General features: G+C 63.4%; 5 non-coding genes across 5 annotated transcripts; all 5 read left to right on the forward strand.

Moving 5' to 3' along the window:
- Positions 1-1,955: 1,955 nt before the first annotated feature.
- On the forward strand, positions 1,956-2,074 carry LOC131864353 (5S ribosomal RNA). Its single transcript, XR_009363185.1, has one exon. It is a non-coding gene; the product is annotated as a 5S ribosomal RNA (ribosomal RNA).
- Positions 2,075-7,990: 5,916 nt separating this feature from the next.
- LOC131864280 (5S ribosomal RNA) lies at positions 7,991-8,109 on the forward strand. Its single transcript, XR_009363112.1, has one exon. It is a non-coding gene; the product is annotated as a 5S ribosomal RNA (ribosomal RNA).
- Positions 8,110-14,025: 5,916 nt separating this feature from the next.
- LOC131864291 (5S ribosomal RNA) lies at positions 14,026-14,144 on the forward strand. Its single transcript, XR_009363123.1, has one exon. It is a non-coding gene; the product is annotated as a 5S ribosomal RNA (ribosomal RNA).
- A 5,915-nt stretch (positions 14,145-20,059) lies between these two features.
- Positions 20,060-20,178, forward strand: LOC131864274 (5S ribosomal RNA). Its single transcript, XR_009363106.1, has one exon. It is a non-coding gene; the product is annotated as a 5S ribosomal RNA (ribosomal RNA).
- Positions 20,179-26,093: 5,915 nt separating this feature from the next.
- LOC131864302 (5S ribosomal RNA) lies at positions 26,094-26,212 on the forward strand. Its single transcript, XR_009363134.1, has one exon. It is a non-coding gene; the product is annotated as a 5S ribosomal RNA (ribosomal RNA).
- Positions 26,213-27,609: the final 1,397 nt, after the last annotated feature.

A 27,609-nucleotide genomic window follows, 5' to 3' on the forward strand; every position in this document is an offset into this window, starting at 1 on the left:
GTGGGCTGCAATGTGGGTGCCAAGGTGGGTAACATGCTCGGTTGGTTCTAAATTGGGTGTCAGGGTGGGTGTGCACCCACCTTGCCCGAGGTGGGTGCCAAGGTGCCAGTGTGGGTGGGTGCTAAGGTGGATGCCAAGGTGGGTGAGAAGGTGGGTGATAGGTTGAGTGGTAGGATGGGTGGGTGCCAAGATGGGTCACAGGGTGGGTGCAAGGGTGGGTAGGTGCTAGGGTTGGTGTCAGGGTGGGTGGGTGCTAGGTTGGGTTCCAAGGTGGGTGCGAGGGTGAGTGTCAAGGTGGGTCACAGGTTAGGTGCTAGGATGGGTGAGTGCTAGGGTGCAAAGGTGCCAGGGTGGGTGCTAGGATGGGTCGATGCTAGGGTGAGTGGCAAGGTGGGTCCACAAGTGTCAAGGTGGGTGCCGAGGTGGGTGCCAACTTGGGTTCCAAGGTGGGTGCCAAGTGGGCGACTGCTATGGTGGATGCCAAGGTGGGTCACGGGGTGGGTGCCAAGTTGCTAGGTTGTGTTCCAAGGTGGGTGCCAACGTGGCTGCTAGGGTGCGTGGGTTAAAGGGTGTGTCACAACGTGGGTGCCAGGATGGGTGCGCACCCACACTGGCCAAGACGGGTGCAAGGTTGGGTTCCAAGCCCGGTCACAGGCTGGGTGCTAGGATGGGTGGGTGCCAAGGTGGGCACCAGGGTGGGTGCACCCACCCTGGCCAAGGTGGGTCACGGGGTGGGTCCTAGGGTGGGTAACGGGGTGGGTACTAAGGTGCGTGCCAAGGTGGGTCATGGGGTGGGTGCCAAGGTGGGCACCAGGGTGGGTGTGCACCAACCCTAGCCAGGGTAGGTCACGGGGTGGTTGTCGGGGTGGGCGTCAAGGAGCCAAGGTGGGTGGCAAGTAGCCAAGTTGCGTGCCAAGGTGGGTGTCGGGGTGGGTGCCAAGGATCCAAGGTGGGTGCCAAGGAACCAAGGTGGGTGTCTGGGTGGGTGCCGAGGTGGGAGCCAGGGTGGGTCCCAAGGTGAGTGCAAAGGTGGGTGCCAGGGTCAAGGTGAGTGCCAATGTGGGTTCCAAGGTGCCAGGGTCAGGGTGAGTGCCAATGTGGGTTCAAAGGTGCTAAGTTGGGTGCGAGGTTGGGTGCGAGGGTGGGTGGGTGCCAAGGTGTGCTAGGTGGAAGCCCGGGTGGGTCGGCATCCCATGGGTGTCGAGTTGGGTGCCTGATGGGTGCTTCTTGTCAAGTTTTAGTCGTCGGGACTCATTTCGAGCCTTAGAGGTCGTTTCTTGTCCGGTTGCCCTGTCTTCGACCTGGGAACCCAATTTTGGTCCTCGGGTCCCATTTTTTTTTGTCTCGCATCCCACTTTTGGCTGTGGCCTTTTCGGGGTCGATTCTCGTTTTGGGCATCAGAGCATGTTTCTTCTCCTAAAACCCAATATTTGTTTATTAAGTCTCGGAACACATTTTTGTTCTCGTGGACCCATCATGGGTCTTGGAACGCATTTGTGGTCCTTGGGTCCCATTTTGCATCCCGAAACTTGTGTTTTGGTGCTTGATCCCTATTTTGGGTGCCCACCTTGCACCAAGTGCGCACCCGGGGCAAACCGAGCGCCTTGGTGCACCGGGGCAAGATCGAGCGTGCACCCGAGGCGCCCCGAACATGCACCAAGGTGCACTCGGCCCACATGTGAGCGCAGGTCGTTGCGCCCGAGGTGGTGTGTGGGCACCGCGTTGCAGACGGGACACTGCACGCACACGACGCCCCGTCCAGGTGCACGCACGTAGGCCGGGCCGGGTGCACACCCGACGCCCTAGCAAGGTGCGCGCACCCGGGCAGGGCTCACACTTGGCGAACGGGGCGCACTTCGCGAGGGAGGGTGTGCACCTCGACGGGGGTGGGTGGCCGGGGTGGATTCGCACGTGGGTCGCGGTTTGCTAAGTACACACTGCGACAAGCTCATAACGGGTGCGATCATACCAGCGTTAGTGCACCGGATCCCATCAGAACTCCGCAGTTAAGCGCGCTTGGGCCGGAGTAGTACTGGGATGGGTGACCTCCCGGGAAGTCCCGGTGTTGCACCCTTTTTTAGTTTTTCGCCGGGCGTCGCAATGCTATTTGAATAAACCTTTTGCCCGTTTGCGTTCTCGTCGGGGCCGGGCCGGGCCGGGGTGCGCTGCCCGCACTACCGCGCGCGCGGGGGCGACACCGAGCGCGCACCCGAGGCGCCCCGAGCACACAGGCCACGGTGCAACCCGGGCGTTGTGCGCGCACCCCGGTGCGCCCGAGGTGCTGCGCGCGCACCCAGGTGAAATCGGTGTGCACCTCGGCCAGTGCGCGCTCGGTCGAGTCGCGCACGTTGGCCAAGGTGCACGGTGATGTTTCTTACTCTAAGGTTCCGCACCAGACGCCCGGGACAGGTGAGCGAAGCTGGGCGGGGCCGGGTGCGCGGCCGGGGCAGGTGCACGCAGCTGGAGAGAGCTTTGGAGCACACCAGAGGTGCGCACCTTGGAGCACACTTCGGAGCGCACCAATGATGCGCTCCATTCAAAAGTTTCCTGAAAAGGCAAAAAAAGTTGAGATTATAGAATTTCCCACTTGAGAGATTGTAAAAAAAAAAAAATTTAAAATGAAGGAAACGCGGGTGCCAAGGTGTGCGCGCCCGGGTGCGCAGCCCAGCCAAGGTGTGCGCACCAAGGCGCCCACCCTGGCGAAGGTGCACGCAAGGTGCGCACCCGAGGCAAACCGGACAATTAACCCAACTTTCGACTTCGCGCGCACCTGCGCACCTTGGAGCGCACTTCGGAGCGCTCCTTGTTGCGCACCAATCTTGGGCACCTCGGAGTGCACCATGGCGCCCACCAAGGTGCGCACCCGGGGCAAACCGAGCTCCGACTTCGTGCGCACCTTGGAGCGCACGAAAGGTGCGCACCATGGCGCCCACCAAGGTGCGCAGCCCAGCCAAGGCGTGCGCATCAAGGTGCGCACCCTGGCGAAGGTGCGCACCCGGGGCAAACCGAGCTCCGACTTCGTGCGCACCTTGGAGCGCACAAAGGGTGCGCAACCCAGCCAAGGTGTGCGCACCCCGGGCAAACCGAGCTCCGAATCGTGCGCACCTTGGAGCACACTTCGGAGCCCTCCTTGGTGCGCACCGATGTTGCGCACCTCGGAGCGCACCCGGGGAAAACAATGCAATTAACCCGACTTTCGACTTCGTGGGCACCTCGGAGCGCTCTCGGGTTCGCACCTCGGAGCACACCGAGGTGCGCACCTTTGATGCGCTGCCTTCACCAATTTCCAGAAAAGGCAAGAAAACATTGAGAAGGTGTGCGCACCGAGGTGCCCACCCTGGCGAAGGTGCACGCGAGGTGCGCACCCGGGGCAAACCGGGCTCCGACTTCGTGCACGCCATGCTGCGCACCTTGGAGGGCCATGGTGCGCACCTTGGAGCACACTTCGGAGCGCTCAATGGTGCCCAACCCAGCCAAGGTGCCCACCGCGGCGAAGGTGCACGCGAGGTGCGCACCCGGGGCAAACCGGGCTCCGACTTCGTGCACGCCGCACCTTGGAGCACACTTCGGAGCGCTCCTTGGTGCGCACCAGGGCGCGCAACCCAGCCGAGGTGCCCACCCCGGCGAAGGTGCACGCGGGGTGCGCACCCGAGGCAAACCGGGCTCCGACTTCGTGCACGCCATGGTGCCCACCGCGGCGAAGGTGCACGCGAGGTGCGCACCCGGGGCAAACCGGGCTCCGACTTCGTGCACGCCGCACCTTGGAGCACACTTCGGAGCGCTCCTTGGTGCGCACCAGGGCGCGCAACCCAGCCGAGGTGCCCACCCCGGCGAAGGTGCACGCGAGGTGCGCACCCGGGGCAAACCGGGCTCCGACTTCGTGCACGCCATGGTGCCCACCGCGGCGAAGGTGCACGCGAGGTGCGCACCCGGGGCAAACCGGGCTCCGACTTCGTGCACGCCGCACCTTGGAGCACACTTCGGAGCGCTCCTTGGTGCGCACCATGGTGCCCACCAGGGCGCGCAACCCCGCCGAAGGTGCACGCGAGGTGCGCACCCGGGGCAAACCGGGCTCCGACTTCGTGCACGCCGCACCTTGGAGCACACTTCGGAGCGCTCCTTGGTGCGCACCAGGGCGCGCAACCCCGCCGAAGGTGCACGCGAGGTGCGCACCCGGGGCAAACCGGGCTCCGACTTCGTGCACGCCATGGTGCGCACCAGGGTGCCCACCGCGGCGAAGGTGCGCACCCGGGGCAAACCGGGCTCCGACTTCGTGCACGCCGCACCTTGGAGCACACTTCGGAGCGCTCCTTGGTGCGCACCAGGGCGCGCAACCCAGCCGAGGTGCCCACCCCGGCGAAGGTGCACGCGAGGTGCGCACCCGGGGCAAACCGGGCTCCGACTTCGTGCACGCCATGGTGCCCACCGCGGCGAAGGTGCGCACCCGGGGCAAACCGGGCTAGGACTTCGTGCACGCCGCACCTTGGAGCACACTTCGGAGCGCTCCTTGGTGCGCACCATGGTGCCCACCAGGCCGCGCAACCCAGCCAAGGTGTGCGCACCAAGGTGCACGCGAGGTGCGCACCCGGGGCAAACCGGGGTCCGACTTCGTGCACGCCGCACCTTGGAGCACACATCGGGGCGCTCCCGGGTTCGCACCGGCGTTGCGCACCGTGGTGGGCACCTCGGAGCGCACCGTGGTGGGCACCTCGGAGCACACCAAGGTGGGCAGCGAGGTGCGCACCTTTGATGCGATGCCTTCACTAATTTCCATAAAAGGCAAAAAAAAACGAGATTTTAAAATTTCCGTTTTGAAAGATAGTGAGAAAAAGGGAATGCTGGTGCCATCTTGAGCCCGCCCTGGTGCGCAGCCCAGCCAAGGTGTGCGCACCAAGGTGCCCACCCTGGCGAAGGTGCGCGCCCGGGCAATTAACCCAACTTCCAACTTCGCGCGCGCCAGGGTGGGAGCGCACCCAACAACCGGGCCTGGGAAGAGCCAATGCGAGAAACCCCACCAAACGCTCTGACAAAAAAAGAGGGGGCGCTCCAGTAACCCCGCTTCGGAGCGCACCCTGGGCAAACCCAGCCAGGGTGCCCACCCCGGCCAAGGTGCAGGCGAGGTGCGCACCCGGGGCAAACCGGGCTCCGACAACGTGCACGCCGCACCTTGGAGCACACTTCGTAGCGCTCCCGGGTGCGCACCTCAGAGCACACCAAGGTGGGCAGCGAGGTGCGCACCTTTGATGCGCTGCCTTCACTAATTTCCAGAAAAGGCAAAAAAAAGAGGAGATTTTAAAATTTCCGTTTTGAAAGATAGTGAAAAAAACGGAACGCGGGTGCCATCTTGAGCCCGCCCTGGTGCACAGCCCAGGTAAGGTGCCCACCCTGGCAAAGGTGCGCACCCGGGCAATTAACCCTACTTCCGACTTCGTGCGCGCCAGGGTGGCAACCGGGCCTGGGAAGAGCCAATGCGAGAAACCCCACCAAACGCTCCGACAAAAAAAGAGGCGGCGCTCCAATAACCCCGCTTCGGAGCGCAGCCGGGGCAAACCCAGCCAAGGTGCCCACCCCGACGAAGGTGCACGCGAGGTGCGCACCCGGGGCAAACCGGGCTCCGACAACGTGCACGCAGCACCTTGGAGCACACTTCGAAGCACTCCCGGGTGCCCACCGGCGTTGCGCACCGTGGTGGGCAGCGAGGTGCGCACCTTTGATGCGCTGCCTTCACTAATTTCCAGAAAAGGCAAAAAAAAATGAGATTTTAAAATTTCCGTTTTGAAAGATAGTGAAAAAAACGGAACGCGGGTGCCATCTTGAGCCCGCCCTGGTGCGCAGCCCAGGCAAGGCATGCGCACCAAGGTGCCCACCCGCGGTGCACGCCCGGGGCAAACCGGGCTCCGACTTCGTGCAGGCCGCACCTTGGAGCACACTTCGGAGCGCTCCTTGGTGCGCACCATGGTGCCCACCAGGGCGCACCCGGGGCAAACCGGGCTCCGACTTCGTGCACGCCGCACCTTGGAGCACACATCGGAGCGCTCCCAGGTTCGCACCAGCGTTGCGCACCTTTGATGCGCTGCCTTCACTAATTTCCAGAAAAGGCAAAAAAAAACGATATTTTAAAATTTCCGTTCTGAAAGATAGTGAAAAAAACGGAACGCGGGTGCCATCTTGAGCCCTTCCTGGTGCGCAGCCCAGGCAAGTTGTGCGCACCAAGGTGCCCACCCTGGCGGAGGTGCGCGCCCGGGGCAAACCGGGCTCCGACTTCGTGCACTGCATGGTGCCCACCAAGGCGCGCAACCCAGCCAAGGTGCCCACCGCAGCGAAGGTGCACGCGAGGTGCGCACCCGAGGTGCACACCCGGGGCAAACCGAGCTCCGACTTCGTGCACGCCGCACCTTGGAGCACACTTCAGAGCGCTCCTTGGTGCGCACCAGGGCGCGCAACCCAGCCAAGGTGCTCACCCCGGCGAAGGTGCACGCGAGGTGCGCACCCGGGGCAAGCCGGGCTCGGACTTCGTGCACGCCGCACCTTGGAGCACACATCGGAGCGCTCCCGGGTTCGCACCAGCATTGCGCACCTTTGATGCGCTGCCTTCACTAATTTCCAGAAAAGGCAAAAAAAAAAAAAAAACGAGATTTTAAAATTTCCGTTTTGAAAGATAGTGAAAAAAACGGAACGCGGGTGCCATCTTGAGCCCGCCCTGGTGTGCAGCCCAGGCAAGTTGTGCGCACCAAGGCACCCACCCTGGCCAAGGTGGGTCACGGGGTGGGTCCTAGGGTGGGTAACGGGGTGGGTACTAAGGTGCGTGCCAAGGTGGGTCATGGGGTGGGTGCCAAGGTGGGCACCAGGGTGGGTGTGCACCAACCCTAGCCAGGGTAGGTCACGGGGTGGTTGTCGGGGTGGGCGTCAAGGAGCCAAGGTGGGTGGCAAGTAGCCAAGTTGCGTGCCAAGGTGGGTGTCGGGGTGGGTGCCAAGGATCCAAGGTGGGTGCCAAGGAACCAAGGTGGGTGTCTGGGTGGGTGCCGAGGTGGGAGCCAGGGTGGGTCCCAAGGTGAGTGCAAAGGTGGGTGCCAGGGTCAAGGTGAGTGCCAATGTGGGTTCCAAGGTGCCAGGGTCAGGGTGAGTGCCAATGTGGGTTCAAAGGTGCTAAGTTGGGTGCGAGGTTGGGTGCGAGGGTGGGTGGGTGCCAAGGTGTGCTAGGTGGAAGCCCGGGTGGGTCGGCATCCCATGGGTGTCGAGTTGGGTGCCTGATGGGTGCTTCTTGTCAAGTTTTAGTCGTCGGGACTCATTTCGAGCCTTAGAGGTCGTTTCTTGTCCGGTTGCCCTGTCTTCGACCTGGGAACCCAATTTTGGTCCTCGGGTCCCATTTTTTTTTGTCTCGCATCCCACTTTTGGCCTGTGGCCTTTTCGGGGTCGATTCTCGTTTTGGGCATCAGAGCATGTTTCTTCTCCTAAAACCCAATATTTGTTTATTAAGTCTCGGAACACATTTTTGTTCTCGTGGACCCATCATGGGTCTTGGAACGCATTTGTGGTCCTTGGGTCCCATTTTGCATCCCGAAACTTGTGTTTTGGTGCTTGATCCCTATTTTGGGTGCCCACCTTGCACCAAGTGCGCACCCGGGGCAAACCGAGCGCCTTGGTGCACCGGGGCAAGATCGAGCGTGCACCCGAGGCGCCCCGAACATGCACCAAGGTGCACTCGGCCCACATGTGAGCGCAGGTCGTTGCGCCCGAGGTGGTGTGTGGGCACCGCGTTGCAGACGGGACACTGCACGCACACGACGCCCCGTCCAGGTGCACGCACGTAGGCCGGGCCGGGTGCACACCCGACGCCCTAGCAAGGTGCGCGCACCCGGGCAGGGCTCACACTTGGCGAACGGGGCGCACTTCGCGAGGGAGGGTGTGCACCTCGACGGGGGTGGGTGGCCGGGGTGGATTCGCACGTGGGTCGCGGTTTGCTAAGTACACACTGCGACAAGCTCATAACGGGTGCGATCATACCAGCGTTAGTGCACCGGATCCCATCAGAACTCCGCAGTTAAGCGCGCTTGGGCCGGAGTAGTACTGGGATGGGTGACCTCCCGGGAAGTCCCGGTGTTGCACCCTTTTTTAGTTTTTCGCCGGGCGTCGCAATGCTATTTGAATAAACCTTTTGCCCGTTTGCGTTCTCGTCGGGGCCGGGCCGGGCCGGGGTGCGCTGCCCGCACTACCGCGCGCGCGGGGGGCGACACCGAGCGCGCACCCGAGGCGCCCCGAGCACACAGGCCACGGTGCAACCCGGGCGTTGTGCGCGCACCCCGGTGCGCCCGAGGTGCTGCGCGCGCACCCAGGTGAAATCGGTGTGCACCTCGGCCAGTGCGCGCTCGGTCGAGTCGCGCACGTTGGCCAAGGTGCACGGTGATGTTTCTTACTCTAAGGTTCCGCACCAGACGCCCGGGACAGGTGAGCGAAGCTGGGCGGGGCCGGGTGCGCGGCCGGGGCAGGTGCACGCAGCTGGAGAGAGCTTTGGAGCACACCAGAGGTGCGCACCTTGGAGCACACTTCGGAGCGCACCAATGATGCGCTCCATTCAAAAGTTTCCTGAAAAGGCAAAAAAAGTTGAGATTATAGAATTTCCCACTTGAGAGATTGTAAAAAAAAAAAATTTAAAATGAAGGAAACGCGGGTGCCAAGGTGTGCGCGCCCGGGTGCGCAGCCCAGCCAAGGTGTGCGCACCAAGGCGCCCACCCTGGCGAAGGTGCACGCAAGGTGCGCACCCGAGGCAAACCGGACAATTAACCCAACTTTCGACTTCGCGCGCACCTGCGCACCTTGGAGCGCACTTCGGAGCGCTCCTTGGTGCGCACCAATCTTGGGCACCTCGGAGTGCACCATGGCGCCCACCAAGGTGCGCACCCGGGGCAAACCGAGCTCCGACTTCGTGCGCACCTTGGAGCGCACGAAAGGTGCGCACCATGGCGCCCACCAAGGTGCGCAGCCCAGCCAAGGCGTGCGCATCAAGGTGCGCACCCTGGCGAAGGTGCGCACCCGGGGCAAACCGAGCTCCGACTTCGTGCGCACCTTGGAGCGCACAAAGGGTGCGCAACCCAGCCAAGGTGTGCGCACCCCGGGCAAACCGAGCTCCGAATCGTGCGCACCTTGGAGCACACTTCGGAGCCCTCCTTGGTGCGCACCGATGTTGCGCACCTCGGAGCGCACCCGGGGAAAACAATGCAATTAACCCGACTTTCGACTTCGTGGGCACCTCGGAGCGCTCTCGGGTTCGCACCTCGGAGCACACCGAGGTGCGCACCTTTGATGCGCTGCCTTCACCAATTTCCAGAAAAGGCAAGAAAACATTGAGAAGGTGTGCGCACCGAGGTGCCCACCCTGGCGAAGGTGCACGCGAGGTGCGCACCCGGGGCAAACCGGGCTCCGACTTCGTGCACGCCATGCTGCGCACCTTGGAGGGCCATGGTGCGCACCTTGGAGCACACTTCGGAGCGCTCAATGGTGCCCAACCCAGCCAAGGTGCCCACCGCGGCGAAGGTGCACGCGAGGTGCGCACCCGGGGCAAACCGGGCTCCGACTTCGTGCACGCCGCACCTTGGAGCACACTTCGGAGCGCTCCTTGGTGCGCACCAGGGCGCGCAACCCAGCCGAGGTGCCCACCCCGGCGAAGGTGCACGCGGGGTGCGCACCCGGGGCAAACCGGGCTCCGACTTCGTGCACGCCATGGTGCCCACCGCGGCGAAGGTGCACGCGAGGTGCGCACCCGGGGCAAACCGGGCTCCGACTTCGTGCACGCCGCACCTTGGAGCACACTTCGGAGCGCTCCTTGGTGCGCACCAGGGCGCGCAACCCAGCCGAGGTGCCCACCCCGGCGAAGGTGCACGCGAGGTGCGCACCCGGGGCAAACCGGGCTCCGACTTCGTGCACGCCATGGTGCCCACCGCGGCGAAGGTGCACGCGAGGTGCGCACCCGGGGCAAACCGGGCTCCGACTTCGTGCACGCCGCACCTTGGAGCACACTTCGGAGCGCTCCTTGGTGCGCACCATGGTGCCCACCAGGGCGCGCAACCCCGCCGAAGGTGCACGCGAGGTGCGCACCCGGGGCAAACCGGGCTCCGACTTCGTGCACGCCGCACCTTGGAGCACACTTCGGAGCGCTCCTTGGTGCGCACCAGGGCGCGCAACCCCGCCGAAGGTGCACGCGAGGTGCGCACCCGGGGCAAACCGGGCTCCGACTTCGTGCACGCCATGGTGCGCACCAGGGTGCCCACCGCGGCGAAGGTGCGCACCCGGGGCAAACCGGGCTCCGACTTCGTGCACGCCGCACCTTGGAGCACACTTCGGAGCGCTCCTTGGTGCGCACCAGGGCGCGCAACCCAGCCGAGGTGCCCACCCCGGCGAAGGTGCACGCGAGGTGCGCACCCGGGGCAAACCGGGCTCCGACTTCGTGCACGCCATGGTGCCCACCGCGGCGAAGGTGCGCACCCGGGGCAAACCGGGCTAGGACTTCGTGCACGCCGCACCTTGGAGCACACTTCGGAGCGCTCCTTGGTGCGCACCATGGTGCCCACCAGGCCGCGCAACCCAGCCAAGGTGTGCGCACCAAGGTGCACGCGAGGTGCGCACCCGGGGCAAACCGGGGTCCGGCTTCGTGCACGCCGCACCTTGGAGCACACATCGGGGCGCTCCCGGGTTCGCACCGGCGTTGCGCACCGTGGTGGGCACCTCGGAGCGCACCGTGGTGGGCACCTCGGAGCACACCAAGGTGGGCAGCGAGGTGCGCACCTTTGATGCGATGCCTTCACTAATTTCCATAAAAGGCAAAAAAAAACGAGATTTTAAAATTTCCGTTTTGAAAGATAGTGAGAAAAAGGGAATGCTGGTGCCATCTTGAGCCCGCCCTGGTGCGCAGCCCAGCCAAGGTGTGCGCACCAAGGTGCCCACCCTGGCGAAGGTGCGCGCCCGGGCAATTAACCCAACTTCCAACTTCGCGCGCGCCAGGGTGGGAGCGCACCCAACAACCGGGCCTGGGAAGAGCCAATGCGAGAAACCCCACCAAACGCTCTGACAAAAAAAGAGGGGGCGCTCCAGTAACCCCGCTTCGGAGCGCACCCTGGGCAAACCCAGCGAGGGTGCCCACCCCGGCCAAGGTGCAGGCGAGGTGCGCACCCGGGGCAAACCGGGCTCCGACAACGTGCACGCCGCACCTTGGAGCACACTTCGTAGCGCTCCCGGGTGCGCACCTCAGAGCACACCAAGGTGGGCAGCGAGGTGCGCACCTTTGATGCGCTGCCTTCACTAATTTCCAGAAAAGGCAAAAAAAAGAGGAGATTTTAAAATTTCCGTTTTGAAAGATAGTGAAAAAAACGGAACGCGGGTGCCATCTTGAGCCCGCCCTGGTGCACAGCCCAGGTAAGGTGCCCACCCTGGCAAAGGTGCGCACCCGGGCAATTAACCCTACTTCCGACTTCGTGCGCGCCAGGGTGGCAACCGGGCCTGGGAAGAGCCAATGCGAGAAACCCCACCAAACGCTCCGACAAAAAAAGAGGCGGCGCTCCAATAACCCCGCTTCGGAGCGCAGCCGGGGCAAACCCAGCCAAGGTGCCCACCCCGACGAAGGTGCACGCGAGGTGCGCACCCGGGGCAAACCGGGCTCCGACAACGTGCACGCAGCACCTTGGAGCACACTTCGAAGCACTCCCGGGTGCCCACCGGCGTTGCGCACCGTGGTGGGCAGCGAGGTGCGCACCTTTGATGCGCTGCCTTCACTAATTTCCAGAAAAGGCAAAAAAAAATGAGATTTTAAAATTTCCGTTTTGAAAGATAGTGAAAAAAACGGAACGCGGGTGCCATCTTGAGCCCGCCCTGGTGCGCAGCCCAGGCAAGGCATGCGCACCAAGGTGCCCACCCGCGGTGCACGCCCGGGGCAAACCGGGCTCCGACTTCGTGCAGGCCGCACCTTGGAGCACACTTCGGAGCGCTCCTTGGTGCGCACCATGGTGCCCACCAGGGCGCACCCGGGGCAAACCGGGCTCCGACTTCGTGCACGCCGCACCTTGGAGCACACATCGGAGCGCTCCCAGGTTCGCACCAGCGTTGCGCACCTTTGATGCGCTGCCTTCACTAATTTCCAGAAAAGGCAAAAAAAAACGATATTTTAAAATTTCCGTTCTGAAAGATAGTGAAAAAAACGGAACGCGGGTGCCATCTTGAGCCCTTCCTGGTGCGCAGCCCAGGCAAGTTGTGCGCACCAAGGTGCCCACCCTGGCGGAGGTGCGCGCCCGGGGCAAACCGGGCTCCGACTTCGTGCACTGCATGGTGCCCACCAAGGCGCGCAACCCAGCCAAGGTGCCCACCGCAGCGAAGGTGCACGCGAGGTGCGCACCCGAGGTGCACACCCGGGGCAAACCGAGCTCCGACTTCGTGCACGCCGCACCTTGGAGCACACTTCAGAGCGCTCCTTGGTGCGCACCAGGGCGCGCAACCCAGCCAAGGTGCTCACCCCGGCGAAGGTGCACGCGAGGTGCGCACCCGGGGCAAGCCGGGCTCGGACTTCGTGCACGCCGCACCTTGGAGCACACATCGGAGCGCTCCCGGGTTCGCACCAGCATTGCGCACCTTTGATGCGCTGCCTTCACTAATTTCCAGAAAAGGCAAAAAAAAAAAAAAAACGAGATTTTAAAATTTCCGTTTTGAAAGATAGTGAAAAAAACGGAACGCGGGTGCCATCTTGAGCCCGCCCTGGTGTGCAGCCCAGGCAAGTTGTGCGCACCAAGGCACCCACCCTGGCCAAGGTGGGTCACGGGGTGGGTCCTAGGGTGGGTAACGGGGTGGGTACTAAGGTGCGTGCCAAGGTGGGTCATGGGGTGGGTGCCAAGGTGGGCACCAGGGTGGGTGTGCACCAACCCTAGCCAGGGTAGGTCACGGGGTGGTTGTCGGGGTGGGCGTCAAGGAGCCAAGGTGGGTGGCAAGTAGCCAAGTTGCGTGCCAAGGTGGGTGTCGGGGTGGGTGCCAAGGATCCAAGGTGGGTGCCAAGGAACCAAGGTGGGTGTCTGGGTGGGTGCCGAGGTGGGAGCCAGGGTGGGTCCCAAGGTGAGTGCAAAGGTGGGTGCCAGGGTCAAGGTGAGTGCCAATGTGGGTTCCAAGGTGCCAGGGTCAGGGTGAGTGCCAATGTGGGTTCAAAGGTGCTAAGTTGGGTGCGAGGTTGGGTGCGAGGGTGGGTGGGTGCCAAGGTGTGCTAGGTGGAAGCCCGGGTGGGTCGGCATCCCATGGGTGTCGAGTTGGGTGCCTGATGGGTGCTTCTTGTCAAGTTTTAGTCGTCGGGACTCATTTCGAGCCTTAGAGGTCGTTTCTTGTCCGGTTGCCCTGTCTTCGACCTGGGAACCCAATTTTGGTCCTCGGGTCCCATTTTTTTTTGTCTCGCATCCCACTTTTGGCCTGTGGCCTTTTCGGGGTCGATTCTCGTTTTGGGCATCAGAGCATGTTTCTTCTCCTAAAACCCAATATTTGTTTATTAAGTCTCGGAACACATTTTTGTTCTCGTGGACCCATCATGGGTCTTGGAACGCATTTGTGGTCCTTGGGTCCCATTTTGCATCCCGAAACTTGTGTTTTGGTGCTTGATCCCTATTTTGGGTGCCCACCTTGCACCAAGTGCGCACCCGGGGCAAACCGAGCGCCTTGGTGCACCGGGGCAAGATCGAGCGTGCACCCGAGGCGCCCCGAACATGCACCAAGGTGCACTCGGCCCACATGTGAGCGCAGGTCGTTGCGCCCGAGGTGGTGTGTGGGCACCGCGTTGCAGACGGGACACTGCACGCACACGACGCCCCGTCCAGGTGCACGCACGTAGGCCGGGCCGGGTGCACACCCGACGCCCTAGCAAGGTGCGCGCACCCGGGCAGGGCTCACACTTGGCGAACGGGGCGCACTTCGCGAGGGAGGGTGTGCACCTCGACGGGGGTGGGTGGCCGGGGTGGATTCGCACGTGGGTCGCGGTTTGCTAAGTACACACTGCGACAAGCTCATAACGGGTGCGATCATACCAGCGTTAGTGCACCGGATCCCATCAGAACTCCGCAGTTAAGCGCGCTTGGGCCGGAGTAGTACTGGGATGGGTGACCTCCCGGGAAGTCCCGGTGTTGCACCCTTTCTTAGTTTTTCGCCGGGCGTCGCAATGCTATTTGAATAAACCTTTTGCCCGTTTGCGTTCTCGTCGGGGCCGGGCCGGGCCGGGGTGCGCTGCCCGCACTACCGCGCGCGCGGGGGCGACACCGAGCGCGCACCCGAGGCGCCCCGAGCACACAGGCCACGGTGCAACCCGGGCGTTGTGCGCGCACCCCGGTGCGCCCGAGGTGCTGCGCGCGCACCCAGGTGAAATCGGTGTGCACCTCGGCCAGTGCGCGCTCGGTCGAGTCGCGCACGTTGGCCAAGGTGCACGGTGATGTTTCTTACTCTAAGGTTCCGCACCAGATGCCCGGGACAGGTGAGCGAAGCTGGGCGGGGCCGGGTGCGCGGCCGGGGCAGGTGCACGCAGCTGGAGAGAGCTTTGGAGCACACCAGAGGTGCGCACCTTGGAGCACACTTCGGAGCGCACCAATGATGCGCTCCATTCAAAAGTTTCCTGAAAAGGCAAAAAAAGTTGAGATTATAGAATTTCCCACTTGAGAGATTGTAAAAAAAAAAAATTTAAAATGAAGGAAACGCGGGTGCCAAGGTGTGCGCGCCCGGGTGCGCAGCCCAGCCAAGGTGTGCGCACCAAGGCGCCCACCCTGGCGAAGGTGCACGCAAGGTGCGCACCCGAGGCAAACCGGACAATTAACCCAACTTTCGACTTCGCGCGCACCTGCGCACCTTGGAGCGCACTTCGGAGCGCTCCTTGGTGCGCACCAATCTTGGGCACCTCGGAGTGCACCATGGCGCCCACCAAGGTGCGCACCCGGGGCAAACCGAGCTCCGACTTCGTGCGCACCTTGGAGCGCACGAAAGGTGCGCACCATGGCGCCCACCAAGGTGCGCAGCCCAGCCAAGGCGTGCGCATCAAGGTGCGCACCCTGGCGAAGGTGCGCACCCGGGGCAAACCGAGCTCCGACTTCGTGCGCACCTTGGAGCGCACAAAGGGTGCGCAACCCAGCCAAGGTGTGCGCACCCCGGGCAAACCGAGCTCCGAATCGTGCGCACCTTGGAGCACACTTCGGAGCCCTCCTTGGTGCGCACCGATGTTGCGCACCTCGGAGCGCACCCGGGGAAAACAATGCAATTAACCCGACTTTCGACTTCGTGGGCACCTCGGAGCGCTCTCGGGTTCGCACCTCGGAGCACACCGAGGTGCGCACCTTTGATGCGCTGCCTTCACCAATTTCCAGAAAAGGCAAGAAAACATTGAGAAGGTGTGCGCACCGAGGTGCCCACCCTGGCGAAGGTGCACGCGAGGTGCGCACCCGGGGCAAACCGGGCTCCGACTTCGTGCACGCCATGCTGCGCACCTTGGAGGGCCATGGTGCGCACCTTGGAGCACACTTCAGAGCGCTCAATGGTGCCCAACCCAGCCAAGGTGCCCACCGCGGCGAAGGTGCACGCGAGGTGCGCACCCGGGGCAAACCGGGCTCCGACTTCGTGCACGCCGCACCTTGGAGCACACTTCGGAGCGCTCCTTGGTGCGCACCAGGGCGCGCAACCCAGCCGAGGTGCCCACCTCGGCGAAGGTGCACGCGGGGTGCGCACCCGGGGCAAACCGGGCTCCGACTTCGTGCACGCCATGGTGCCCACCGCGGCGAAGGTGCACGCGAGGTGCGCACCCGGGGCAAACCGGGCTCCGACTTCGTGCACGCCGCACCTTGGAGCACACTTCGGAGCGCTCCTTGGTGCGCACCAGGGCGCGCAACCCAGCCGAGGTGCCCACCCCGGCGAAGGTGCACGCGAGGTGCGCACCCGGGGCAAACCGGGCTCCGACTTCGTGCACGCCATGGTGCCCACCGCGGCGAAGGTGCACGCGAGGTGCGCACCCGGGGCAAACCGGGCTCCGACTTCGTGCACGCCGCACCTTGGAGCACACTTCGGAGCGCTCCTTGGTGCGCACCATGGTGCCCACCAGGGCGCGCAACCCCGCCGAAGGTGCACGCGAGGTGCGCACCCGGGGCAAACCGGGCTCCGACTTCGTGCACGCCGCACCTTGGAGCACACTTCGGAGCGCTCCTTGGTGCGCACCAGGGCGCGCAACCCCGCCGAAGGTGCACGCGAGGTGCGCACCCGGGGCAAACCGGGCTCCGACTTCGTGCACGCCATGGTGCGCACCAGGGTGCCCACCGCGGCGAAGGTGCGCACCCGGGGCAAACCGGGCTCCGACTTCGTGCACGCCGCACCTTGGAGCACACTTCGGAGCGCTCCTTGGTGCGCACCAGGGCGCGCAACCCAGCCGAGGTGCCCACCCCGGCGAAGGTGCACGCGAGGTGCGCACCCGGGGCAAACCGGGCTCCGACTTCGTGCACGCCATGGTGCCCACCGCGGCGAAGGTGCGCACCCGGGGCAAACCGGGCTAGGACTTCGTGCACGCCGCACCTTGGAGCACACTTCGGAGCGCTCCTTGGTGCGCACCATGGTGCCCACCAGGCCGCGCAACCCAGCCAAGGTGTGCGCACCAAGGTGCACGCGAGGTGCGCACCCGGGGCAAACCGGGGTCCGGCTTCGTGCACGCCGCACCTTGGAGCACACATCGGGGCGCTCCCGGGTTCGCACCGGCGTTGCGCACCGTGGTGGGCACCTCGGAGCGCACCGTGGTGGGCACCTCGGAGCACACCAAGGTGGGCAGCGAGGTGCGCACCTTTGATGCGATGCCTTCACTAATTTCCATAAAAGGCAAAAAAAAACGAGATTTTAAAATTTCCGTTTTGAAAGATAGTGAGAAAAAGGGAATGCTGGTGCCATCTTGAGCCCGCCCTGGTGCGCAGCCCAGCCAAGGTGTGCGCACCAAGGTGCCCACCCTGGCGAAGGTGCGCGCCCGGGCAATTAACCCAACTTCCAACTTCGCGCGCGCCAGGGTGGGAGCGCACCCAACAACCGGGCCTGGGAAGAGCCAATGCGAGAAACCCCACCAAACGCTCTGACAAAAAAAGAGGGGGCGCTCCAGTAACCCCGCTTCGGAGCGCACCCTGGGCAAACCCAGCCAGGGTGCCCACCCCGGCCAAGGTGCAGGCGAGGTGCGCACCCGGGGCAAACCGGGCTCCGACAACGTGCACGCCGCACCTTGGAGCACACTTCGTAGCGCTCCCGGGTGCGCACCTCAGAGCACACCAAGGTGGGCAGCGAGGTGCGCACCTTTGATGCGCTGCCTTCACTAATTTCCAGAAAAGGCAAAAAAAAGAGGAGATTTTAAAATTTCCGTTTTGAAAGATAGTGAAAAAAACGGAACGCGGGTGCCATCTTGAGCCCGCCCTGGTGCACAGCCCAGGTAAGGTGCCCACCCTGGCAAAGGTGCGCACCCGGGCAATTAACCCTACTTCCGACTTCGTGCGCGCCAGGGTGGCAACCGGGCCTGGGAAGAGCCAATGCGAGAAACCCCACCAAACGCTCCGACAAAAAAAGAGGCGGCGCTCCAATAACCCCGCTTCGGAGCGCAGCCGGGGCAAACCCAGCCAAGGTGCCCACCCCGACGAAGGTGCACGCGAGGTGCGCACCCGGGGCAAACCGGGCTCCGACAACGTGCACGCAGCACCTTGGAGCACACTTCGAAGCACTCCCGGGTGCCCACCGGCGTTGCGCACCGTGGTGGGCAGCGAGGTGCGCACCTTTGATGCGCTGCCTTCACTAATTTCCAGAAAAGGCAAAAAAAAATGAGATTTTAAAATTTCCGTTTTGAAAGATAGTGAAAAAAACGGAACGCGGGTGCCATCTTGAGCCCGCCCTGGTGCGCAGCCCAGGCAAGGCATGCGCACCAAGGTGCCCACCCGCGGTGCACGCCCGGGGCAAACCGGGCTCCGACTTCGTGCAGGCCGCACCTTGGAGCACACTTCGGAGCGCTCCTTGGTGCGCACCATGGTGCCCACCAGGGCGCACCCGGGGCAAACCGGGCTCCGACTTCGTGCACGCCGCACCTTGGAGCACACATCGGAGCGCTCCCAGGTTCGCACCAGCGTTGCGCACCTTTGATGCGCTGCCTTCACTAATTTCCAGAAAAGGCAAAAAAAAACGATATTTTAAAATTTCCGTTCTGAAAGATAGTGAAAAAAACGGAACGCGGGTGCCATCTTGAGCCCTTCCTGGTGCGCAGCCCAGGCAAGTTGTGCGCACCAAGGTGCCCACCCTGGCGGAGGTGCGCGCCCGGGGCAAACCGGGCTCCGACTTCGTGCACTGCATGGTGCCCACCAAGGCGCGCAACCCAGCCAAGGTGCCCACCGCAGCGAAGGTGCACGCGAGGTGCGCACCCGAGGTGCACACCCGGGGCAAACCGAGCTCCGACTTCGTGCACGCCGCACCTTGGAGCACACTTCAGAGCGCTCCTTGGTGCGCACCAGGGCGCGCAACCCAGCCAAGGTGCTCACCCCGGCGAAGGTGCACGCGAGGTGCGCACCCGGGGCAAGCCGGGCTCGGACTTCGTGCACGCCGCACCTTGGAGCACACATCGGAGCGCTCCCGGGTTCGCACCAGCATTGCGCACCTTTGATGCGCTGCCTTCACTAATTTCCAGAAAAGGCAAAAAAAAAAAAAAAACGAGATTTTAAAATTTCCGTTTTGAAAGATAGTGAAAAAAACGGAACGCGGGTGCCATCTTGAGCCCGCCCTGGTGTGCAGCCCAGGCAAGTTGTGCGCACCAAGGCACCCACCCTGGCCAAGGTGGGTCACGGGGTGGGTCCTAGGGTGGGTAACGGGGTGGGTACTAAGGTGCGTGCCAAGGTGGGTCATGGGGTGGGTGCCAAGGTGGGCACCAGGGTGGGTGTGCACCAACCCTAGCCAGGGTAGGTCACGGGGTGGTTGTCGGGGTGGGCGTCAAGGAGCCAAGGTGGGTGGCAAGTAGCCAAGTTGCGTGCCAAGGTGGGTGTCGGGGTGGGTGCCAAGGATCCAAGGTGGGTGCCAAGGAACCAAGGTGGGTGTCTGGGTGGGTGCCGAGGTGGGAGCCAGGGTGGGTCCCAAGGTGAGTGCAAAGGTGGGTGCCAGGGTCAAGGTGAGTGCCAATGTGGGTTCCAAGGTGCCAGGGTCAGGGTGAGTGCCAATGTGGGTTCAAAGGTGCTAAGTTGGGTGCGAGGTTGGGTGCGAGGGTGGGTGGGTGCCAAGGTGTGCTAGGTGGAAGCCCGGGTGGGTCGGCATCCCATGGGTGTCGAGTTGGGTGCCTGATGGGTGCTTCTTGTCAAGTTTTAGTCGTCGGGACTCATTTCGAGCCTTAGAGGTCGTTTCTTGTCCGGTTGCCCTGTCTTCGACCTGGGAACCCAATTTTGGTCCTCGGGTCCCATTTTTTTTTGTCTCGCATCCCACTTTTGGCCTGTGGCCTTTTCGGGGTCGATTCTCGTTTTGGGCATCAGAGCATGTTTCTTCTCCTAAAACCCAATATTTGTTTATTAAGTCTCGGAACACATTTTTGTTCTCGTGGACCCATCATGGGTCTTGGAACGCATTTGTGGTCCTTGGGTCCCATTTTGCATCCCGAAACTTGTGTTTTGGTGCTTGATCCCTATTTTGGGTGCCCACCTTGCACCAAGTGCGCACCCGGGGCAAACCGAGCGCCTTGGTGCACCGGGGCAAGATCGAGCGTGCACCCGAGGCGCCCCGAACATGCACCAAGGTGCACTCGGCCCACATGTGAGCGCAGGTCGTTGCGCCCGAGGTGGTGTGTGGGCACCGCGTTGCAGACGGGACACTGCACGCACACGACGCCCCGTCCAGGTGCACGCACGTAGGCCGGGCCGGGTGCACACCCGACGCCCTAGCAAGGTGCGCGCACCCGGGCAGGGCTCACACTTGGCGAACGGGGCGCACTTCGCGAGGGAGGGTGTGCACCTCGACGGGGGTGGGTGGCCGGGGTGGATTCGCACGTGGGTCGCGGTTTGCTAAGTACACACTGCGACAAGCTCATAACGGGTGCGATCATACCAGCGTTAGTGCACCGGATCCCATCAGAACTCCGCAGTTAAGCGCGCTTGGGCCGGAGTAGTACTGGGATGGGTGACCTCCTGGGAAGTCCCGGTGTTGCACCCTTTCTTAGTTTTTCGCCGGGCGTCGCAATGCTATTTGAATAAACCTTTTGCCCGTTTGCGTTCTCGTCGGGGCCGGGCCGGGCCGGGGTGCGCTGCCCGCACTACCGCGCGCGCGGGGGCGACACCGAGCGCGCACCCGAGGCGCCCCGAGCACACAGGCCACGGTGCAACCCGGGCGTTGTGCGCGCACCCCGGTGCGCCCGAGGTGCTGCGCGCGCACCCAGGTGAAATCGGTGTGCACCTCGGCCAGTGCGCGCTCGGTCGAGTCGCGCACGTTGGCCAAGGTGCACGGTGATGTTTCTTACTCTAAGGTTCCGCACCAGACGCCCGGGACAGGTGAGCGAAGCTGGGCGGGGCCGGGTGCGCGGCCGGGGCAGGTGCACGCAGCTGGAGAGAGCTTTGGAGCACACCAGAGGTGCGCACCTTGGAGCACACTTCGGAGCGCACCAATGATGCGCTCCATTCAAAAGTTTCCTGAAAAGGCAAAAAAAGTTGAGATTATAGAATTTCCCACTTGAGAGATTGTAAAAAAAAAAAATTTAAAATGAAGGAAACGCGGGTGCCAAGGTGTGCGCGCCCGGGTGCGCAGCCCAGCCAAGGTGTGCGCACCAAGGCGCCCACCCTGGCGAAGGTGCACGCAAGGTGCGCACCCGAGGCAAACCGGACAATTAACCCAACTTTCGACTTCGCGCGCACCTGCGCACCTTGGAGCGCACTTCGGAGCGCTCCTTGGTGCGCACCAATCTTGGGCACCTCGGAGTGCACCATGGCGCCCACCAAGGTGCGCACCCGGGGCAAACCGAGCTCCGACTTCGTGCGCACCTTGGAGCGCACGAAAGGTGCGCACCATGGCGCCCACCAAGGTGCGCAGCCCAGCCAAGGCGTGCGCATCAAGGTGCGCACCCTGGCGAAGGTGCGCACCCGGGGCAAACCGAGCTCCGACTTCGTGCGCACCTTGGAGCGCACAAAGGGTGCGCAACCCAGCCAAGGTGTGCGCACCCCGGGCAAACCGAGCTCCGAATCGTGCGCACCTTGGAGCACACTTCGGAGCCCTCCTTGGTGCGCACCGATGTTGCGCACCTCGGAGCGCACCCGGGGAAAACAATGCAATTAACCCGACTTTCGACTTCGTGGGCACCTCGGAGCGCTCTCGGGTTCGCACCTCGGAGCACACCGAGGTGCGCACCTTTGATGCGCTGCCTTCACCAATTTCCAGAAAAGGCAAGAAAACATTGAGAAGGTGTGCGCACCGAGGTGCCCACCCTGGCGAAGGTGCACGCGAGGTGCGCACCCGGGGCAAACCGGGCTCCGACTTCGTGCACGCCATGCTGCGCACCTTGGAGGGCCATGGTGCGCACCTTGGAGCACACTTCGGAGCGCTCAATGGTGCCCAACCCAGCCAAGGTGCCCACCGCGGCGAAGGTGCACGCGAGGTGCGCACCCGGGGCAAACCGGGCTCCGACTTCGTGCACGCCGCACCTTGGAGCACACTTCGGAGCGCTCCTTGGTGCGCACCAGGGCGCGCAACCCAGCCGAGGTGCCCACCCCGGCGAAGGTGCACGCGGGGTGCGCACCCGGGGCAAACCGGGCTCCGACTTCGTGCACGCCATGGTGCCCACCGCGGCGAAGGTGCACGCGAGGTGCGCACCCGGGGCAAACCGGGCTCCGACTTCGTGCACGCCGCACCTTGGAGCACACTTCGGAGCGCTCCTTGGTGCGCACCAGGGCGCGCAACCCAGCCGAGGTGCCCACCCCGGCGAAGGTGCACGCGAGGTGCGCACCCGGGGCAAACCGGGCTCCGACTTCGTGCACGCCATGGTGCCCACCGCGGCGAAGGTGCACGCGAGGTGCGCACCCGGGGCAAACCGGGCTCCGACTTCGTGCACGCCGCACCTTGGAGCACACTTCGGAGCGCTCCTTGGTGCGCACCATGGTGCCCACCAGGGCGCGCAACCCCGCCGAAGGTGCACGCGAGGTGCGCACCCGGGGCAAACCGGGCTCCGACTTCGTGCACGCCGCACCTTGGAGCACACTTCGGAGCGCTCCTTGGTGCGCACCAGGGCGCGCAACCCCGCCGAAGGTGCACGCGAGGTGCGCACCCGGGGCAAACCGGGCTCCGACTTCGTGCACGCCATGGTGCGCACCAGGGTGCCCACCGCGGCGAAGGTGCGCACCCGGGGCAAACCGGGCTCCGACTTCGTGCACGCCGCACCTTGGAGCACACTTCGGAGCGCTCCTTGGTGCGCACCAGGGCGCGCAACCCAGCCGAGGTGCCCACCCCGGCGAAGGTGCACGCGAGGTGCGCACCCGGGGCAAACCGGGCTCCGACTTCGTGCACGCCATGGTGCCCACCGCGGCGAAGGTGCGCACCCGGGGCAAACCGGGCTAGGACTTCGTGCACGCCGCACCTTGGAGCACACTTTGGAGCGCTCCTTGGTGCGCACCATGGTGCCCACCAGGCCGCGCAACCCAGCCAAGGTGTGCGCACCAAGGTGCACGCGAGGTGCGCACCCGGGGCAAACCGGGGTCCGGCTTCGTGCACGCCGCACCTTGGAGCACACATCGGGGCGCTCCCGGGTTCGCACCGGCGTTGCGCACCGTGGTGGGCACCTCGGAGCGCACCGTGGTGGGCACCTCGGAGCACACCAAGGTGGGCAGCGAGGTGCGCACCTTTGATGCGATGCCTTCACTAATTTCCATAAAAGGCAAAAAAAAACGAGATTTTAAAATTTCCGTTTTGAAAGATAGTGAGAAAAAGGGAATGCTGGTGCCATCTTGAGCCCGCCCTGGTGCGCAGCCCAGCCAAGGTGTGCGCACCAAGGTGCCCACCCTGGCGAAGGTGCGCGCCCGGGCAATTAACCCAACTTCCAACTTCGCGCGCGCCAGGGTGGGAGCGCACCCAACAACCGGGCCTGGGAAGAGCCAATGCGAGAAACCCCACCAAACGCTCTGACAAAAAAAGAGGGGGCGCTCCAGTAACCCCGCTTCGGAGCGCACCCTGGGCAAACCCAGCCAGGGTGCCCACCCCAGCCAAGGTGCAGGCGAGGTGCGCACCCGGGGCAAACCGGGCTCCGACAACGTGCACGCCGCACCTTGGAGCACACTTCGTAGCGCTCCCGGGTGCGCACCTCAGAGCACACCAAGGTGGGCAGCGAGGTGCGCACCTTTGATGCGCTGCCTTCACTAATTTCCAGAAAAGGCAAAAAAAAGAGGAGATTTTAAAATTTTCGTTTTGAAAGATAGTGAAAAAAACGGAACGCGGGTGCCATCTTGAGCCCGCCCTGGTGCACAGCCCAGGTAAGGTGCCCACCCTGGCAAAGGTGCGCACCCGGGCAATTAACCCTACTTCCGACTTCGTGCGCGCCAGGGTGGCAACCGGGCCTGGGAAGAGCCAATGCGAGAAACCCCACCAAACGCTCCGACAAAAAAAGAGGCGGCGCTCCAATAACCCCGCTTCGGAGCGCAGCCGGGGCAAACCCAGCCAAGGTGCCCACCCCGACGAAGGTGCACGCGAGGTGCGCACCCGGGGCAAACCGGGCTCCGACAACGTGCACGCAGCACCTTGGAGCACACTTCGAAGCACTCCCGGGTGCCCACCGGCGTTGCGCACCGTGGTGGGCAGCGAGGTGCGCACCTTTGATGCGCTGCCTTCACTAATTTCCAGAAAAGGCAAAAAAAAATGAGATTTTAAAATTTCCGTTTTGAAAGATAGTGAAAAAAACGGAACGCGGGTGCCATCTTGAGCCCGCCCTGGTGCGCAGCCCAGGCAAGGCATGCGCACCAAGGTGCCCACCCGCGGTGCACGCCCGGGGCAAACCGGGCTCCGACTTCGTGCAGGCCGCACCTTGGAGCACACTTCGGAGCGCTCCTTGGTGCGCACCATGGTGCCCACCAGGGCGCACCCGGGGCAAACCGGGCTCCGACTTCGTGCACGCCGCACCTTGGAGCACACATCGGAGCGCTCCCAGGTTCGCACCAGCGTTGCGCACCTTTGATGCGCTGCCTTCACTAATTTCCAGAAAAGGCAAAAAAAAACGATATTTTAAAATTTCCGTTCTGAAAGATAGTGAAAAAAACGGAACGCGGGTGCCATCTTGAGCCCTTCCTGGTGCGCAGCCCAGGCAAGTTGTGCGCACCAAGGTGCCCACCCTGGCGGAGGTGCGCGCCCGGGGCAAACCGGGCTCCGACTTCGTGCACTGCATGGTGCCCACCAAGGCGCGCAACCCAGCCAAGGTGCCCACCGCAGCGAAGGTGCACGCGAGGTGCGCACCCGAGGTGCACACCCGGGGCAAACCGAGCTCCGACTTCGTGCACGCCGCACCTTGGAGCACACTTCAGAGCGCTCCTTGGTGCGCACCAGGGCGCGCAACCCAGCCAAGGTGCTCACCCCGGCGAAGGTGCACGCGAGGTGCGCACCCGGGGCAAGCCGGGCTCGGACTTCGTGCACGCCGCACCTTGGAGCACACATCGGAGCGCTCCCGGGTTCGCACCAGCATTGCGCACCTTTGATGCGCTGCCTTCACTAATTTCCAGAAAAGGCAAAAAAAAAAAAAAAACGAGATTTTAAAATTTCCGTTTTGAAAGATAGTGAAAAAAACGGAACGCGGGTGCCATCTTGAGCCCGCCCTGGTGTGCAGCCCAGGCAAGTTGTGCGCACCAAGGCACCCACCCTGGCCAAGGTGGGTCACGGGGTGGGTCCTAGGGTGGGTAACGGGGTGGGTACTAAGGTGCGTGCCAAGGTGGGTCATGGGGTGGGTGCCAAGGTGGGCACCAGGGTGGGTGTGCACCAACCCTAGCCAGGGTAGGTCACGGGGTGGTTGTCGGGGTGGGCGTCAAGGAGCCAAGGTGGGTGGCAAGTAGCCAAGTTGCGTGCCAAGGTGGGTGTCGGGGTGGGTGCCAAGGATCCAAGGTGGGTGCCAAGGAACCAAGGTGGGTGTCTGGGTGGGTGCCGAGGTGGGAGCCAGGGTGGGTCCCAAGGTGAGTGCAAAGGTGGGTGCCAGGGTCAAGGTGAGTGCCAATGTGGGTTCCAAGGTGCCAGGGTCAGGGTGAGTGCCAATGTGGGTTCAAAGGTGCTAAGTTGGGTGCGAGGTTGGGTGCGAGGGTGGGTGGGTGCCAAGGTGTGCTAGGTGGAAGCCCGGGTGGGTCGGCATCCCATGGGTGTCGAGTTGGGTGCCTGATGGGTGCTTCTTGTCAAGTTTTAGTCGTCGGGACTCATTTCGAGCCTTAGAGGTCGTTTCTTGTCCGGTTGCCCTGTCTTCGACCTGGGAACCCAATTTTGGTCCTCGGGTCCCATTTTTTTTTGTCTCGCATCCCACTTTTGGCCTGTGGCCTTTTCGGGGTCGATTCTCGTTTTGGGCATCAGAGCATGTTTCTTCTCCTAAAACCCAATATTTGTTTATTAAGTCTCGGAACACATTTTTGTTCTCGTGGACCCATCATGGGTCTTGGAACGCATTTGTGGTCCTTGGGTCCCATTTTGCATCCCGAAACTTGTGTTTTGGTGCTTGATCCCTATTTTGGGTGCCCACCTTGCACCAAGTGCGCACCCGGGGCAAACCGAGCGCCTTGGTGCACCGGGGCAAGATCGAGCGTGCACCCGAGGCGCCCCGAACATGCACCAAGGTGCACTCGGCCCACATGTGAGCGTAGGTCGTTGCGCCCGAGGTGGTGTGTGGGCACCGCGTTGCAGACGGGACACTGCACGCACACGACGCCCCGTCCAGGTGCACGCACGTAGGCCGGGCCGGGTGCACACCCGACGCCCTAGCAAGGTGCGCGCACCCGGGCAGGGCTCACACTTGGCGAACGGGGCGCACTTCGCGAGGGAGGGTGTGCACCTCGACGGGGGTGGGTGGCCGGGGTGGATTCGCACGTGGGTCGCGGTTTGCTAAGTACACACTGCGACAAGCTCATAACGGGTGCGATCATACCAGCGTTAGTGCACCGGATCCCATCAGAACTCCGCAGTTAAGCGCGCTTGGGCCGGAGTAGTACTGGGATGGGTGACCTCCCGGGAAGTCCCGGTGTTGCACCCTTTCTTAGTTTTTCGCCGGGCGTCGCAATGCTATTTGAATAAACCTTTTGCCCGTTTGCGTTCTCGTCGGGGCCGGGCCGGGCCGGGGTGCGCTGCCCGCACTACCGCGCGCGCGGGGGCGACACCGAGCGCGCACCCGAGGCGCCCCGAGCACACAGGCCACGGTGCAACCCGGGCGTTGTGCGCGCACCCCGGTGCGCCCGAGGTGCTGCGCGCGCACCCAGGTGAAATCGGTGTGCACCTCGGCCAGTGCGCGCTCGGTCGAGTCGCGCACGTTGGCCAAGGTGCACGGTGATGTTTCTTACTCTAAGGTTCCGCACCAGACGCCCGGGACAGGTGAGCGAAGCTGGGCGGGGCCGGGTGCGCGGCCGGGGCAGGTGCACGCAGCTGGAGAGAGCTTTGGAGCACACCAGAGGTGCGCACCTTGGAGCACACTTCGGAGCGCACCAATGATGCGCTCCATTCAAAAGTTTCCTGAAAAGGCAAAAAAAGTTGAGATTATAGAATTTCCCACTTGAGAGATTGTAAAAAAAAAAAATTTAAAATGAAGGAAACGCGGGTGCCAAGGTGTGCGCGCCCGGGTGCGCAGCCCAGCCAAGGTGTGCGCACCAAGGCGCCCACCCTGGCGAAGGTGCACGCAAGGTGCGCACCCGAGGCAAACCGGACAATTAACCCAACTTTCGACTTCGCGCGCACCTGCGCACCTTGGAGCGCACTTCGGAGCGCTCCTTGGTGCGCACCAATCTTGGGCACCTCGGAGTGCACCATGGCGCCCACCAAGGTGCGCACCCGGGGCAAACCGAGCTCCGACTTCGTGCGCACCTTGGAGCGCACGAAAGGTGCGCACCATGGCGCCCACCAAGGTGCGCAGCCCAGCCAAGGCGTGCGCATCAAGGTGCGCACCCTGGCGAAGGTGCGCACCCGGGGCAAACCGAGCTCCGACTTCGTGCGCACCTTGGAGCGCACAAAGGGTGCGCAACCCAGCCAAGGTGTGCGCACCCCGGGCAAACCGAGCTCCGAATCGTGCGCACCTTGGAGCACACTTCGGAGCCCTCCTTGGTGCGCACCGATGTTGCGCACCTCGGAGCGCACCCGGGGAAAACAATGCAATTAACCCGACTTTCGACTTCGTGGGCACCTCGGAGCGCTCTCGGGTTCGCACCTCGGAGCACACCGAGGTGCGCACCTTTGATGCGCTGCCTTCACCAATTTCCAGAAAAGGCAAGAAAACATTGAGAAGGTGTGCGCACCGAGGTGCCCACCCTGGCGAAGGTGCACGCGAGGTGCGCACCCGGGGCAAACCGGGCTCCGACTTCGTGCACGCCATGCTGCGCACCTTGGAGGGCCATGGTGCGCACCTTGGAGCACACTTCGGAGCGCTCAATGGTGCCCAACCCA

Source organism: Cryptomeria japonica, unplaced genomic scaffold (genome assembly GCF_030272615.1).
Source record: "Cryptomeria japonica unplaced genomic scaffold, Sugi_1.0 HiC_scaffold_83, whole genome shotgun sequence".
Classification (NCBI taxonomy): Eukaryota; Viridiplantae; Streptophyta; class Pinopsida; order Cupressales; family Cupressaceae; genus Cryptomeria; species Cryptomeria japonica.